The sequence below is a fragment of the Conger conger genome, chromosome 1 (genome assembly GCF_963514075.1).
Source record: "Conger conger chromosome 1, fConCon1.1, whole genome shotgun sequence".
Lineage (NCBI taxonomy): Eukaryota > Metazoa > Chordata > Actinopteri > Anguilliformes > Congridae > Conger > Conger conger.
In genome coordinates, this window is record NC_083760.1 from 58,654,984 (window position 1) to 58,672,509 (window position 17,526).

Below are 17,526 nucleotides of genomic sequence, written 5' to 3' on the forward strand. Positions count from 1 at the left end.
TAAATGGGAGTCAAAGGTGTTTTCACGGTCTTCCTCGGAAATATTAACTTGAGAATACTTGAGAGGCAAGTGAGTCAAGATATTCCTTTGAAGTTCTCCAAAGGAAGTCCTCTATTTAGACGAAGGCATTGCAAAATAAATGTTTTGTGGTAAAACATCAACACTTACAAAACTCAACTGAATTTGTTGGCTTTCTGACACTCACTTGTTTCTTCAGCACAGTCCACATGTTCTCGATGGGGTTTAAGTCAGGACTTTGGGAAGGTCATTCTAAAACCTTAGTTCTAGCCTTAAGTTAACCTTTTTTTTTTACCACTTTTGATGTGTGCTTGGGGTCACTGTCCTGTTTGAACACCCAACTGCGTCCACGAGCCAATTATTTTAGGTTTTCCTGAAGAATTTGCAGGTAATCCTCCTTCATTTTCCATTTACTTTCTGCAAGGCATCAGTTCCACTGGCAGCAAAACAGGCCCACAGCATAATACTACCACCACCATGCTTGATGATAGGTACAGTGGTGTGAAAAAGTGTTTGCCCCCTTCCTGATTTCTTATTTTTTTGCAGGTTTGTCACACTTAAATGTTTCAGATCAAACAAATTTTAATATTAGTCAAAGACAACACAAGTAAACACAAAATGCAGTTTTTAAATGAAGGTTTTTATTATTAAGGGAGAAAAAAAATCCAAACCTACATGGCCCTGTGTGAAAAAGTGATTGCCCCCTAAACCTAATAACTGGTTGGGCCACCCTTAGCAGCAACAACTGCAATCAAGCGTTTGCGATAACTTGCAATGAGTCTCTTACAGCACTGTGGAGGAATTTTGGCCCACTCATCTTTGCAGAATTGTTGTAATTCAGCCACATTAGAGAGTTTTCGAGCATGAACCGCCTTTTTATGGTCATGCCACAGCATCTCAATAGGATTCAGGTCAGGACTTTGACTAGGCCACTCCAAAGTCCTCATTTTGTTTTTCTTCAGCCATTCAGAGGTGGACTTGCTGGTGTGTTTTGGATCATTGTCCTGCTGCAGAACCCAAGTTCGTTTCAGCTTGAGGTCACGAACAGATGGCCGGACATTCTCCTTCAGGATTTTTTGGTAGACAGCAGAATTCATGGTTCCATTTATCACAGCAAGTCGTCCAGGTCCTGAAGCAGCAAAACAGCCCCAGACCGTCACACTACCACCACCATATTTTACTGCTGGTATGGTGTTCTTTTGCTGAAATGCGGTGTTACTTTTACGCCAGATGTAATGGGACACACACCTTCCAAAAAGTTCAACTTTTGTCTCATCAGACCACAGAGTATTTTCCCAAAAGTCTTGGGGATCATCAAGATGTTTTCTGGCACTCTAGAAGGCCTTTCCTCTAGAAGGCCTTTTCTTTGTCCATGTGATCAGCAGCAACCTTCAGTCAAGCTTTAAGGTGTCACTTCTGATGCAAGGGCTTCCTCTTGCACGGCAGCCACTCAGCCCATGGTGATGTAAAATCCGCTTGACTATGGACACTAACCCCTGCGTTCCATCAGCTTCTAATTCATCGCAGATCTGCTTTTTGGTGGTTCTTGGTTGAAGCAAATTTGATTGACACATACATCATCAAAATGGATCATTCAAGTTGCTGTATGTATATTTTTGACCTAGCAGACCTGCATAATAAATGTATAAAAGAAGCAAAATGCATTAATGTGTTTTTTTATGACAAAGACGTATGTGTTCCAATCATTCCATCACAGAAAAATATTAGTGGCAGAAATAATTGGAAATGCAAGACTGCCATGACATACATGTTCTTTACAAGTGTATGTAAACTTTTTACCACAACTGTACGTCATATCACAGAAGCTAGTGCTACTCTTGTTTCAGCTTATCTAGAAATAATAGTTTTTTTTTCATTGTGTCCAAATAATTAAAATAGCCTTACCAGAGTAAGAGCAGGAATATTTGTATACCTGCCCAAGTATATAGAGATTTCTGTGTAACTTTCACAAGAAATCGTCTCATCAGGTCTTTGGAAAGTCTGAGAGTTTAATCCATAAAATGATGAATTGGCTCGATGTTTTCCATTCCTATGATAACCTCTCATGAATTTATCCAGAACATTTAGATAATTTAGGAATTTATCCAGAACTGCTTGCTGGAACAGTTTTGAGCACATAGTTTTTTTATTTCTTAGCCCTAGTCTGTACAGGCACCACACAGCAGCAGTTGTCTGTATCCTGCAGAACATTTTTTCTATGGAAATAACAATGATTTGCATAAATTACATCTGTCATAATTCTACAGCAGGAAGCACAGCTCAAACAGCACACAGCTGCTATGGGGCAACTGAATGCTCACCACACATCAGTTGAGATGAGGGGGGATTATTAAGACAGTTTTGATGTAAATGCATGCAGTCATGTAGTATATATCTGTGGTAGGTATTCTAGACTAATGCCTGGTATTTCTGTTATTCTCTACTATTTGAGGAGTAGAGCTCTGTGTGACTGGCTCATGTGGGAGAGTCTACTGTGAAAATAGAAGCTCAACTGGATTTTTCAATGGGCATGACTTAGTGAATATTAGGTCAGGCTTTTAATTGTTACCGTTTATACTGTGTGTGTGTGTGTGTGTATGTGTGTGTGTGTGTGTGTGTGTGTGTGTGTGTGTGTTTTTACACTGGATAATCTGAAAGATCACAGCTGTTTAGAACAGCTAGATAGTTTAATTTCTGTATATTCCAAAGACTACAATCAGTTCTTGGAGGTCTTTCCAAGCTTTGAAGATTATGACAATATGAATCATGGCAATTTTTTCCATCTTGTGAATGACCCCTGGCCTTCAACAGCTGTGGAGATGTGCAATCGGGAAGCTGCACACTTTTGCATGACCTGTGACCCCTGAAAAGGTCCGCATGACCACCCATTCCCTCATTCATCCCTGGAGTGTGGCCTCCCAAACTGAGAAAAGAGCACTCTTCAAAATTTCCAACAGCTTCTTAAAACCTATAAAGTTATCTGAGATACTTTTCAATTTTTCAATCTGATTGGAGCTGTGTTGGCATGAGTGATTCCAGTTGAGTGAGTTTACTTGATACCCTTGTCTCCTTAACATGCTGAAGGAGCAGGGTGTGAACTATGGAGTCTTTTTTACAATTTTCCCAAAGGTTCACCCATAACTCATCCCTTGCTTTCTGGCGTGTGTGTGTGTGTGTGTGTGTGTGTGTGTGAGAGAGAGCGAGAGAGAGAGAGAGGGAGGGGGTGATGATGGAGAAATAGAGATATTGTGGATATTCTTCCTACAACATTCTTCCCAAATGCTCTTTTACACAACAAAAACACAAGACAAACAAGCAGGTCATTACAGAGGCTAGATTAAATATACTTGCAGTATTTTCTTTTGCGTAGGAACAAAACTCTGGTATAAACTTCCCACTGTATGCTATATTTGTTGGTTTGGTCCCACTTTCTCAAGAGAATTTGTAAGAACAGATAACAAATAGCTTCAATAAATAAATCTGTGTATAAATAAAAATAAAACTCTGTCTGCCTTGCAGCCCTGCAACTCTCCCCTCGAAGACTCCAATTCTCTCCCCAAGGCCTTTTGTTGCCATTCTGTTGTAACTCCTTAGAACATGGAAGCTGAGCCAGTGAGCAAAAACTGGAAACATGACAGTGTTCCAACATAGAAGGGGTCTTGTGCTTACGTAATGGTGTAATTTACTGAAGGGATGGATGCACTTACAAGGTTCTTGTCAATGATGTTACTGAGCGATCATCCTATCATGTCAAATCACACTGACGTTCTCTATGTGTAATGTCCTTATTAGTAACCAGATATGAACCCAGCCAAGTGTGAATAATTGATTTTCTGGTGGAAGAGGGTACATTCCTACTGCTGAAATCCAGGTGCTGGATAGTCTGCGCCAGGATTTTACAGGCTGTGCTGGCCATTCTTAATACTATGAAGGTGAATGTGTCTGTGTGTCTATTCAGGGGAAATTAATGCTAAAATGGCTATAACAAAATCTGTGTTTTGGAACTGCTGACCAAAGTAGCACCATGATGAAAAGAATCAGAATTTTGGACAGTCTATGAGGAGCCTTTGGAATGAAGAACAGGTCACTTCTTGAGTGGCAGACGAAGGAATGACTGACAGGGGTGCAAGAGAGGATGAGGAAAGGATGTTGAAGAGACATGGAGTGGTTCCACTTTCGAGCCCATGGAAAGTCCCACCTTCCAGTGGAAATATTTCAGTGCCCCAGGCAAATGATTGAGTCAGTGTGTGTGTGTGTGTATGTGTGTGTGTGTGTGTGTGTGTGTGTGTGTATGTGTGTGTGTGTGTGTGTGTGTATGTGTGTGTGTGTATGTGTGTGTGTGTGTGTGTGTGTGTGTGTGTATATGTGTGCTTGAGCATGTGTCTGTGTTGAATGAATGTTTGTGTATAAAATGTGGGTGTAAGAGTATTTACGTGTGTTTGAGTATGTGTGTGAGGTCATGTGTGTGTGCCTGTGTGCGTGTATTGTGCTTTGCAATCCTCTCAATTAAAATTATTTGTGAAAAGGTGGGTGGGGTTTCCAGTTTTTATGTACAGCATGGAAAGTTACAGGTGCGATTGATGCTTTATTTCAAAGCAAATAGTATACCATTCCTGGCGCATTACACATACACACGCATACACACAAAAGCACATGCACACACCTTTTTTCCTCAATGAGCTTTCCCACGCCCACTGATTCACCACAAAGCACTTTAATTCAAAGGAACTGCTCTGCTTCTTCCTGAGTGGTTTCAGGAACAAGCAACCACAAACAAGTCCTGCAGGTTGCCAATGATTTCACTTCACTTTTCGGGCATTTAGATATCGACTTATTCTGAGGAACTTGCAATGCAAACACAAATGCAAAAATCACAAGATCAAAGTGCAGAAATTTCCAAGAGGGGAGGAGTATAGTACCAAGAGAGACAACAAGTGCAAGGAGTGCCGACTACATTGTCAACTTGCCAACCATCCTATTTACCATTAAATTAAGGAACAAACCAGTCCTTTTGAGCATAAATCTATATTAAAAGAACAACCACAATGACCCACAGGCTGAAGCTACATCGTATCAGATGCTCACTAGGTCAGTACTAGACATAACTTGAGCAAAGAAATCAAGGTGAAGAGGTGGGTCTTCAGCATGTGCCACCATTCTGTGTAGTATAATTACAGCTTTTACTGCAAGAATGACACGTGACAACATTAAAACACAATAGTCAGGGATTAAACATCATGTATTGACAGTGCAAAACGTTTAACAGAACGTTGACAGTATACTATGTTATTGACAGTATAGTATGTTGATTGCATGATTTGACAAACCTGTGTCTGACTCAGTGATCTGTATATCCACCAGAGTGAATAAGAGTCACTGATCTACTAAGAGTCAATATTGTGAATATACTGTAAGAGCCACTGATCTACTGTACTATAGTGAGACTGAGGGTTACTTATTACAGTGTCCTACAAGATTATGGGAACTGTAGAGTGGATTGTGTTATTTTTGCTACATATATACTTAAGGCATTTGGATTTGAGATTTATTTTATGGTATTTACAAGCATATACTGTATGTTTAATCATTAAGGAACATGTGTTTTTGTGTTGAGCCCCTCCATTTTCAGCTGTGCAAAAGTAAATTAGCAGATGACTGACAGGTGTTAACTGTTCCTCAGGTGCTTCATTTTCCATGGATTTTTCACATATACAATAGTATTGAGTATCTAGTCTTGGTTTTAACTGTGGGAATTGCATTTGGAATTAGAGACATACACCATCATGTCCAGATAACAACTCCAGTTTAAAAACAACTAATCTGGAAGCTGAGACAACAGAAGAATTCATTACGAAGGATTGCACAGAGACTGGGTATACCAAGTGCAGAAGTGTGGAAGATCTAAAAAAAATCTCTTGGCTAAAGAACTGATGTTGGTATCACTCATCAGCAGCAAGAATTAAAAGGCCAGATTATAATTCACAATTAAAAATACATAAATCACAGTGAAGAAGTTTAATGTACAGATCAGACCAAACTACACTTTTTCCAAAGAACCCCCCACCCCTGTCATCTATATGGATGTAGTGTCAAGGCTTGAGCATGTCTGGAAAGGTCTAATTTGTCTTTATTAATTATGTATTGGATGAGGGCTGCAGTATGATGAATTTGGAGGTGTATTGGCGAAGACACTCACCTGATTAAAATCCTATCGAACATGCGTTACACTTTCTGAAGCCTGAATACAGAAACCCCCCCCAAAAAAAGATGAACCGAAAGCAGTTGCGGTGAAGGCCTGTGGGGTGTACTACGAAGGGAGCTTAACATGCTGTACATTGGGTTTCTTTGCGTAACCAGGCATCACAAAACCAAACAACCGCAATCGGGCTTAACCGGTACTACGAAGGTGGTTACCAACTTGTTATGTGAAGATGGCCTTTGTTAACCAAGAGCTGCGTGCCTTCCCGGAAAAGTGGCGGTGTATGGCATGGCATGAGCCTATATCAGTGCAGCTTTGGCTGTAGGCTACTTGAGTGCCATATTTCTCACCTGAGCAAAAAACTGATATAAACAAATATAAAGGACGGATTTAAGGACTTGGTGAATTGCAAAAAGGAGCCCTGATTCTGCCAACAAAGCCAGGGACAAGCCCCTAAAACTTAAACTTAATACAAAACAGGCTATTTAAACTATGCCTGAAGCCAAAAAGTGTATTATTAAACTCACACCAAAGTTTATTCTTAAGCTCAATGACTGTTTCTCTTAATTAAATGTAGATATTCAAGCACAGGGTTCAAGAAGCTTGCATTATGTCGACTGCTGTATTTTCTCCATTGAGAATATAGCCTTTTTCGCAATCGAATTGTGTAACCATGGGGAAAGCCAGGCAAGGGAATGTCGCTTAGGTTAGCTGGCTAACCCCGTAATCTTGCTGCGTGGTACACCAGCCTGGAAAGGCATTTCCAAAGTAGATACTGTACCAAATATTTAAGTGATGTCAGACATAGACTGCAGATGTTGGATTTAAGGCAAAAAATAAAAACATCTCCGGTATATGTAAAAGATATACGTATTTGAATACAAAATAAAAGCTGATTGTGTGTATTCTTGTCTCATTGCCATCTTATTGTCATTTGTGCTCTGCAGTCCACATTGGATATGAAATGAAATAAATATCCAATGTGGGTAAATAAATATGAGGTTGAAATGCAGACTGCCTCCCGTGGGTATTTACATCCATATCTGTTGATGTGTGTGGGAATGAAAATGGATGAATCACATCCCTTTGTACACATAGACCCCCCCCCCCCCCCCCCTCCCAGTTGTCATTACTTGTGTCATTTTCTTTTGTTATTAGGATGATACCTTTGCTAGTTTTGTTTGGGTAGGTAAGCGGTTTATTCATATATTTAAAAAATTCTGATGACCAAATAGGCCCTAGTCCTTATCTTTGTTGTAAAGGTAGCAGTTGAAATTGTTCTTCCCTCTAGGGTCTTTCAGCGCACTTATCCCTGGTTATGGGTATGCACTTTGCACTTTGTTGTAAGTCGCTCTGGATAAGAGCGTCTGCCAAATGCCATTAATGTAATGTAATGTAACATTATGACAGATTCAAATCCACTGGACCAACAAAATTCCAAGCTTCCATGCCCTGAAGCATCTTTCACTTTATCTTTCTCAATAGGACATCAGCAGGAATCATTCAATGCTCTGAAATGAAATCATATTGTATGTATAATTAAATGTTTTGGCTCAAGAGAAAAGAGTCTTAAAGACTCACATTTTATCAGGTGTATCACCTGTACATCTCCCTCTGAGTCTCACCCAGACAGCAGAGCATGACTATGTACACAGAATAGATGCACATGAGAATGAATCACAAATTATTATATTGTACATGACATTTATGAGTAGCATTGTGATTTATGTTGATAGTTAATGTCTGGTGCTGATTCTCTTGTATGGACATGACATATGCTCTGTCAAGAAATAAGCCAGCCCAGTTTCTGTGGTACAAATGGCATTCTAGCAAAATCATTATCCAGAAAATGAAAAGGCATGCCCTGTCCCACAAAGAGAAGCATAAATATATCTGTCAAACCTTTTCAGAATCATCAACACATTGGCCACAGCCTTGTGTGGAAGCTAAAGCTGCATTAAGATATGCTGCTGAATCATTTATTATACATTTATTCTATATTCACACCTTGGTATCAGTTAGTGGCAAAACAAGACATTAACAAAAAGAAAAACCAATATATGTGACATGTGTGCAGGCAGGATGACGTGACATTTTGCGTGCACAGCACCTCTATTTTCCCAAAAGGGATATGGATAGTGGCACTTTGAAGTGCCTATTTTATTACCTGTTTTTTATTAAAAGGAGAGAGAGAGAGGTTCTGTGGTACTGACCAATAGACAAGACACCCAGGGTTCAGGCAAGTTCACATGTTTTTGTCACCATCAGTCATGCACATATGTCATGGTACAACAGGAAGCATTTTGCAGAGGAGATGTTGTTTTGGTGTAAACCATCTATTTGTTGAGTGATAAAGTAATAAATGTCAGAATACAAGCTGGGAACATGTTTACACAGGCAGGAAGTGTGTTGCGTAACATCACCCCGTTCACAGTGTGCCTTACATAAGCGGTCCCCCCGGATCATGGCTGCTCTTGAAACAATTAGGCTGTCCGGATCACATGATGCTTCCCCCAGCCCGCTAGATGATCACATCTCTCTGGGCCTCTTTTTTTGAGCACCCCTCCTCAGACACCATTATTCTGGAACTTTCTTTGGACCCACAATCCACTCTGCCCTAGTTTCTAGTCATAGATTATCATGCTTCGTACTGCAGCGCAGTTTTACCCTGGAGAATATCTTAGGCCTTTCCCTAAATGGGGTCCCCAGTTTCCTTCTTATCTGTAGGGGCTCATAATGAGGCTCCCACATGGAATAAAGTGCAGCCATGAAGGAGAAGCTGTCAGAGGTGTTGCTTGTCTGTGCTGTTTGTTGTATGTTGTGAAAGGGTAACCACGGCATTGTTGCAGGGTTTAGGTAACATAATTGGATTGTTTACAAAGTGCTGTTGAAGAAAAGATGCAGCATTTTTATTGGATTACAGTCTCTGCACGCCCACATTTTGAGTGGACGTGTCTTCTGCTATGGTTTCATTGTAGTAGAAAACCATTATTGCAGGACACAACACAGTACAGCAGAAAATGTCTGAAAAAAATTTGTTAAATGTTTTTCTCTGTAATGCTCCATCATTGGTAATATGAAGAGTCTGTAAGACATGAGAGTCTGTTTATATTAACAACATTACATTTTATTTTGTTTATTTATAGCAACTAATAGAATAACTAATAAAATGTCAAATAGAAACATTTAAGCAATACATTTAAGTAATTTCTAAGGAAATGTATGAAGTAGTGTTACACAACATTACAGTACGTGTAATTGTTTCATCTACATTATATCATGCAACATTATATCTACAACACAAGACAGCAATGAACAAGTTAGGGAAAAACTAGCTTGCCTGATGCAACGCTCCCTAGACTAACCAGCTAGCTAACATTAGCTCACACTACGAATTGTGTTCTGTTCGTAAAAAGTAACATATATTTTGAAAGTACATTAATGTAAAACATTTCCATCATTAATATATGTCCTACCTTAGTGAAAGGATAACTTGGAAGTAATAACATTTTGTTCCAGTTTGTGGTGCGTTAGTCACCCCAAATACTGGTCCACTCTGCTTTGCAATGCAGTCTAATGAGGCCATGTAAACAAGCCGTGAGATCCCTATAAAATAACCTCCCTCAAAATAGTAACTGAACAGCCTGAAGGGGACATTTACGTAATTTTCCATCAGTCCATTACCAGGCATTTGGTGTTCCAGTTGACAGATTACTTTTTTAGTTGAAGCATACATTGTTTTCAGTGAGAACTACAGCAAGCAGTGAAGCGCACAACACACTGCCAAGGAGGTTTCTGTAGCGAGCAACTCTACCAATACCTCCACGTACCTGGATATAGCCAGCCACGGTGCAAGTAAGGAAGTGTTTCTACAGTGCAAAGAGTTTCGAAAATTAACATTATTATTGATGTTTGGAGCAATAACTCACAGTTATCTCTAAAATACATTTATATATGCTAATCAAGCTTTTATGTTGTGGAAAACCACACTTAGAAGGCATTCTAAGGCTTGTTTGTGTGGCCCTGTTACACTGCATTGTAAAGCAGAGCGGAGCAGTTCTCCAGGTGACCAAAGCTCCACAAACAAAGATGTGAAACAAAGAAAATTATCATCATCAGCATGGAGGAATTAGTTTAGAAAAATGGGTTCAAGGAAAAGTAAAATCCTTTAATGTCATTTCTAGCCAATCTGAGAAATCCCTATTTTTTTCCCCCACCTGAGATGCAGGTGCAGATTTTGGGAAAAAATGAGGGGGGATTTTTATATTAACTTCAAAGTATAGCAATGCATTTATCAATCAAGTAGGATTTATTAACACATAATCAAATATACAGACAGATGGAAACATTTCATGAATCCAAGGTGATTGACAAATATTTCTGATGAATATGTGAAACTGTGAGACATTTGAAGAAATAAAGTCTGAAATTGTTTTCTCAGGGTGAAAAAAGAACAGGTCCTCTCTCTGATACCTCTTTTGCACTGGCACATTCAAGCCAAGCTTTGGTTTAAATGTGACCTGGTCCCAAAGCAGCCCGTTATAATTTCTGGTAATCAAGCTGAGAGCTATCAGTTACATCAACAACAATAACTTCAAAATGGCCTCAAGGACGCCAGTAAACCATGGGACAGAAAAATGCAGGCATCCCAGTCAACAAATAAACATATAAAACAAAACTGTTTAGCTAATAGTACAATGACAAATAGAACACATGGAAGAATAGACCCCCCACTGAAGCATTAAAAAAATGTTTTTTTTAAGCCATGGCAATATTTATCCTCGATTACAGAGCTCAGCTAATATTGTTTTCCAATACTACTTTTCTGAGATAAGGCTATGTTTACATACTGTAAAATACACATTGCAAAAACTGATATATAAAGTAGGCAAGGCATTCTTTTATAGCAGCAAAATCCATGATTTCTGTTGTGTTGTGATCATTCAGCACCTGCATAGTACCCTATGTCCATCAACACTGCATGTCTTTGGCACCAAATATACGCCTGCTTCTTTGAAGAAATAAACAACACCAGTGTCTCCTCATAGCGTGTCATATTTCAGTCGATTTAAAATGCCTGTGCTGGCCACACTGCATTTCAATGCTGATAATGATATTGGTTGCCCCTGGGCTAACAGAGTATAATGCGAAAACTGTTTGAGCCATAGCCACCCACTTGGGTCTACTCTGAATATGGCTCGGCTCAAAGTGCAGAGCTTTTGAAGTGCTGGCTTCTTAAATCTGGCATGGAGAGGGTTTGGCTGGTGTCTTAGTAGTGTTGGGAGGTGCATTGGGCAGCAGTGATGCAGAACACTAAAGAAGAAGAGGGAGCCAGGAAGTAGGGAAGACTTGTTTGACTTGTTTTTTGAAGATCCAAGTCTAAGTGTTTGTTCAGTGTCCCTATTCACCAGAATAAACAGGAAACCTCAGCTTGGACAGTTGGGGAGGGGGCTAGGGGTCAGAGGCCAAGAGCACAGGGAGGGGAAGGCAGAAGGGGGAATTTGACCAAGAGGAGTGATAGACTGGTAGATTAGAATGACTGAGATGTCATCTTCTTCCTCAGTCAAGACATGCCAAGGTTCTTGAATCAGCTGGAAATTATTTCCAATATACCTTTGTTCAGTGATAATGGTGGTACCTTACTCATACATTAATTGATATTAAGCCATATATCAGTGCAGATACTTATATATTGTAAATTATGGAAATTAATGGAAATTAATAACTTTCCAAGTGCCTTAAATATAAATATAAAAATAAATAAATGTGACATTTCAAGCCTCACAAGTCTACTGTGAATCATTTGTTTGGGGACATAAGCAGAACATATACCTGAAACTAAGAACTAGGAACTTGGAGAAAGTATTTTCTGTCAAGATAGCATACATTTTTTTCACAATAGCATGCCTTCATTTGAAACATTAATACGACTGTGGTAAGGTGGCTCAGTTTGCGGAAAGGAAGCAGGGCTATCCAAGGACCACGCCTACTGGTTGAGACGGCACGCACCTGGACTACATTGCAAATCAGTCCAGGTGTGTGCCTAATTAACCAGTAGGCATTTCTTCCCTTCCCAGAGTTTGCAGACGTCAGCTGATGGATTACCCGGAAGCGGAATGGCTGGAGGGCCAGATACCACTGGGTAATCCGTGCGTTGGTGTCCTTCATCCAGTGGAGCCACTGGAGCGGGGCATGATCCAAATATAGGACAAAGTGTTTTCCCAGGAGGTAGTACCAGAGAGTCAGTACCATCCATTTTGTGGTGACATTTCATCTCGATGATACTGTACCGACAGTCCCTGGGGCTGAGCTTGCGGCTGATGTAGAGGACCGGCCATTCCTCCCCCTCCACCTCCTGGGACAACACCACCGCCAAGTCCTGCAACGGTCTGTGGGAGAAAAGGTATAGAGAAGACAGGGCTAATCATTACATTACATTACATTAATGGCATTTGGCAGACACTCTTATCCAGAGCGAGGTACAGTTGATTAGACTAAGCAGGAGACAATCCTCCCCTGGAACAGTGTAGGGTTAAGGGCCTTGCTCAAGGGCCCAACGGCTGTGTGGATCTTATTGTGGCTACACCGGGGATCGAACAACCGACCTTGCGAGTCCCAGTCATGTACCTTAACCACTACGCTACAGGCTGCCCAAGGCTAATCAAGAGAGGACCGCCATACAAACACCACCTGGCACTGGGACTACATCAATCACTGTGCAATTCCTTTATTACTCCTATGTCTGGCAACTTGCCAAATTCTTCCTGTAGCACTATTTTCTTGTGTTCAGATAATCGATACAGGCGACTTCTAAGCGACTTCTAACAATAGTGCCTGGAGGGTAAGCATGTGGTGTTCTATAAGGTTTGTCTTCCTGGTTGGGGTGAGAATACGTCCTCTTCCCACTGCTCCCACAATCAGATGGCTGTCAAGTGAGACCGGATGAGTTTTGTTCAGAATGGGAATTTTCAGTCCCAGCTCATCTGACATTACATCTGGTGTGGCTAGCAAGGCAGGGTCTACCTCTCTCCACAATTTCAATAAATTGAGATGGTAGATCTGACTCGTCCCTCCCCTATTGGAACCAATAACCTCAAAGTCTACATCCCCTATACTCCCAGGTTTCAAGGGGTCTTCGCCCATACAATACTTAAAGGGGGATAACCCCTTGGAGGCTTGGGGAACCTCTCTTAGGTCAATTTGTTTATCCCAATTTCAGATATTGGTAATGATTTACAAATCATCGTCTTCAGCGTCTTATTGAACCACACCACCAGTCCGTCGGTTTGAGGATAGTAGACACTGGTTCGAAAAGAACTGACATCCAACAATTTGAATAGCTCATTCAGTGTCCGTGACATAAACAAAGTGTCTCTGTTTTATCTGGTTTCAAGCCAAACCATGACTAAAATTACCAGTATTAGATACGAGCAGGGAAGAAACCTACCCCAATGTCTCTGGCACACTCTCCTGACCTGAGCCAGGGAACTGGCGGGGAATTAAAGGTGGGGCCAGGCTGTGGAGAGCTTGATGCTGTGTCTCCTGCAGTTGCAGTTGCTTCACCTTCTGCAGCAGTGGAAATGTTTCCATCTTCTGAGAACTCTTCTGTCCTGGGTTTTGGCACCAAAATATCACACAACATGACACACCCCAGAGAGGACATAAGAGCAGGTAACGAGGAGATACGGAAATTCTGGATTCCACCAGCGTTTTATTTGTGGTGAAGAGGGGAGGAGTGAGAGTGAAAAAAACTAAAAGTCTTCACCCATCCCCCTCACAGGTTCTGGGCAAAAATAATAAACTAAAATAAGAAAGGCAAAATAAACAAAAACCCAAACGGCAGCTTTTCAGCTTCAGCTTTCAGCTTGCCTTCTTTCCCTGGCTCCACACACACAGCTCTCTCTCATACAGTGTCAGTTCCTCAGTCTCAGTCTCAGTCTACTGAGGGAAGAAGCACACATTTTAAAAGCCTGGACTGATTCACAACGTAGTGTAGGTGCGTGCCTACTTAACCAGTAGGTATGGTCCTCGCATATCCCAGCTACAGTCATATTAATGTTTCAAATGAAAGTATGCTATTGTGAAAATGTATGCTATCTCCACAGAAAATACTTTGTCCAAGTTCCTAGTTCTTAGTTTCAACTAATGTTCTGCTTCAGTCCCCAAACAGTAGACGTGCCCTCGGATTGCCCTGCTTTCTACCCGCCCACCTTGCCATAACAACCTTACACTAATAATTCTACAGTTGAAGTTGGCTAATAATGTTACTAAAATACCACATTAATGGGAGTGCTTTCATGCAAAGAATAAAATTGTACATTACAATGGATACAAGTGCCATTTTATTGAACATGTAGCCTAATTGCCTTTTCAATTATATTTTGTTGGATACTGTACTCCGAAAGCAGGCAAATAATGTTTCTTTATTCAGCGGCACCTCCTGTAACAATATTTCCATTTTGTTGCTCTGAAGCTAGGGGAGCGTTTCTTTTGTTGTTTTTTCCGCCATAGATTATGTTGTTTTTCATATTGGTCCGTTTTATTGAAAACAACAGCCAATCAGAGAAAATAGTGAATTACACCAGTAATGTGATGGGGCTTCTGGCAAATCAACCCTGATTGAAAAGCCATTGAAAGCACAATGACAATGATATTAAAATAATATAAATAGAACATAACATGCCAAAGAAGGCATATTGCCAGGTGGGGTTGCGGGATGAGGTGTGATACCGCAATCTGAGGTTCTTGCACCCATTTGGCAAAAATGATATATACAGTAGGATAATTCAGTTTGTATGTTTTGAATTCTATTAAGAATTCTGTTTGAATTTTAAGTTCCCACCAGTGGTGATAAATGTAATATTTCTAAGTATTCCTGCAGTGTTTTATTCATAAAGAACATCACTTTTTCTTGTAATACATTCAAGCAGTAACTGCATGGTGTGAATAATCGATCCTGGAGCCATTGATGGGCTTAGTAATGTTGCATGTAGAAGCTTTCCTTTAAGCAACCTCCTTAGGCATAGTTTGGGAAACACGGCTAGAGAAGTAAAGAACTTTAGTAAGGTATACCTAACAGCATCCATTTCATCTTCTGTGAGTCATGTGCTTCAGTGGGTACAGTATTTGTCCTCTCTGACCTGTGATTTCCCATGTCTGAGTGCTAGTTCACACTGAACTTTGTCAGCAAATGGTTCTGTTCTAATCTGATACTGTTCTGTTGGACCCTGTCCTGAACATATTTCCGTCTGTAACGATGGGTTCTAACTGTTGCAGTGTTCCTTCCTTCCATTTTAATTCCTTACTTTGTTTTCCAATATCACACTTTATGTATATTCATGAACCAGCTATTTTGTATTTAGCTATATAGCTATTCACGAAATGGCTGTTGATGTTGGTGAAGCTAATAACTGGTGGCTTTAGATACTGAACAGAACATGACTGGGATGGATGGCAGATGGAGTCCTCCATGGAGCATAGCAAAGCAAACCTTCTGGAACATCTTTAATGGGCCTGCACACTTCCTTCCCTGGGGAGACTATTTTACCCTTTCTGTTTTCCTGTTCAAATACAGCAGAATGTGAATTAGAGCGCTCAAACAGCCGTGCGCTCCTGTCCTCGCTCTCCTGCAGTTTATGCCTCCCCTCCATTGAAGTCACATAGTTACTTATTTTCTCCAAGATGATTTGTATAGCAAATCAGCATTCCACCAATGAAGACTGTTATTTCAGTGTACAGTGTACTGTATTTTAAATGTAAAAATGTGAGACTACAATGCTGGAGAGTCCAGACAGCTTGTTTCCAGGACATTGGCTACTGGTTGAAAGAAGCTGCAGAAATCTCCTGATACTGTGGATCTCCAGGATTTGAGATTCAAAATAGGAAATTCATTTTCAATTTCATATTTTAGTTTTTAATTACATGCTTTTATGAAGGCATATCACATTTATAATAGGTGGCATGAGACTTTTGTGTCATTGGGCCAGGGTATAGACCCTGTATTAAGATGTTTTCATCACACACTTCACATCACATTATACATGTGTTCAACATGAACATAAAAATAGCGCTGTGGCTCAGTCCCAGTGTTTTGACGTGCGAATGAGCGCTTACGTTAACAGCCACACTGCTGTTACGTGGGTTCAGGAATCTCTCTTAATAATGTGCCATCTCCCACTTTCGGTTTCACCAAGAGCTTATCTGCCTGTGTATCTACAGCCCTTAAGACGTTAGAGTCTGATTTCCGATTAACTAGATCGTGTAAGGACAGGTCTGAGCGAGTGGGTCTGCGTGCAGGCTGCGCTGCTTCTCAGGGGGAAATTATGCGCCGCAGATTGGAGTGAAAGGGGATACTCCTCGCCGGATCACTCAGGCCCGTAATGACAGGGATTTTATGGGGTGACACTTCTCCGTAGGTGGTTTTTTGTCAGGAAGTCACGTAAAAAATCGCGGAAATGCCTTGTAATTGTAGTGTATGAGACCACTGACTTGAGATCTGTTTCTATAATTTCGTTTCTTAATAACTGAAACAAAGAAAAATCCCCCGCACGAATACTAAAGAAACGGCACAGTTCTTTACAATGTAGCCGCACTGGGCGGAGTTATCGGGAGTTCTAGAAAAGCACCTTTGAAGTGGGGACATAATTCACAAGAAGTTTAAAAGTAAAACCGAGAGCAGTTACTATTTGAAATCCCCTTAATCGGCATCATATCCGAAACAGTTTCGAGTAAAGGATTTCTAAATAATGAGATACTTCTCTAGCCTGAGTGCTGTCTGATACTCTTCATATGTTTCATTAAAAATATAATAGACTTAAAATTACTAGGCCTATCATTTGAAAACTTAAATGTATTTTTACACATAAATTCCAATAAACCGAGGTCAGAACTCATTTATAATGTTTTGATTAATCTGTTGTCCTAAAACTATTCTTAAATTGTATAAATTACATATAGCTAGTAAATGTAATATATTAACGCCTGGCTTGCCATTTGTACAAATGAAGGTTCAAAACCAGAGGTGTCCAGGCTTATACCAAAAGGGATTTTGTGGATGCAGATTTTTGTTTTAGGCCAGCACAATAACATCTGATTCAGTTATTACAACTAATCATGGCATTCAATGATGACTATGAATATTTTGGAGGTGAAAGTCTTCTAGCTGATTACGAAGTAGCCAGCCATCATGGTACAATTTGAGCTATATTGAGGTTAAACTAGTTTTTTTTAAATGTCAAAACGTCTCTCAACCTAGGTTTCCACCCCTCAAGACATCTAGACTCCTACTTCTGCTCACTTGGTCAGAAGTA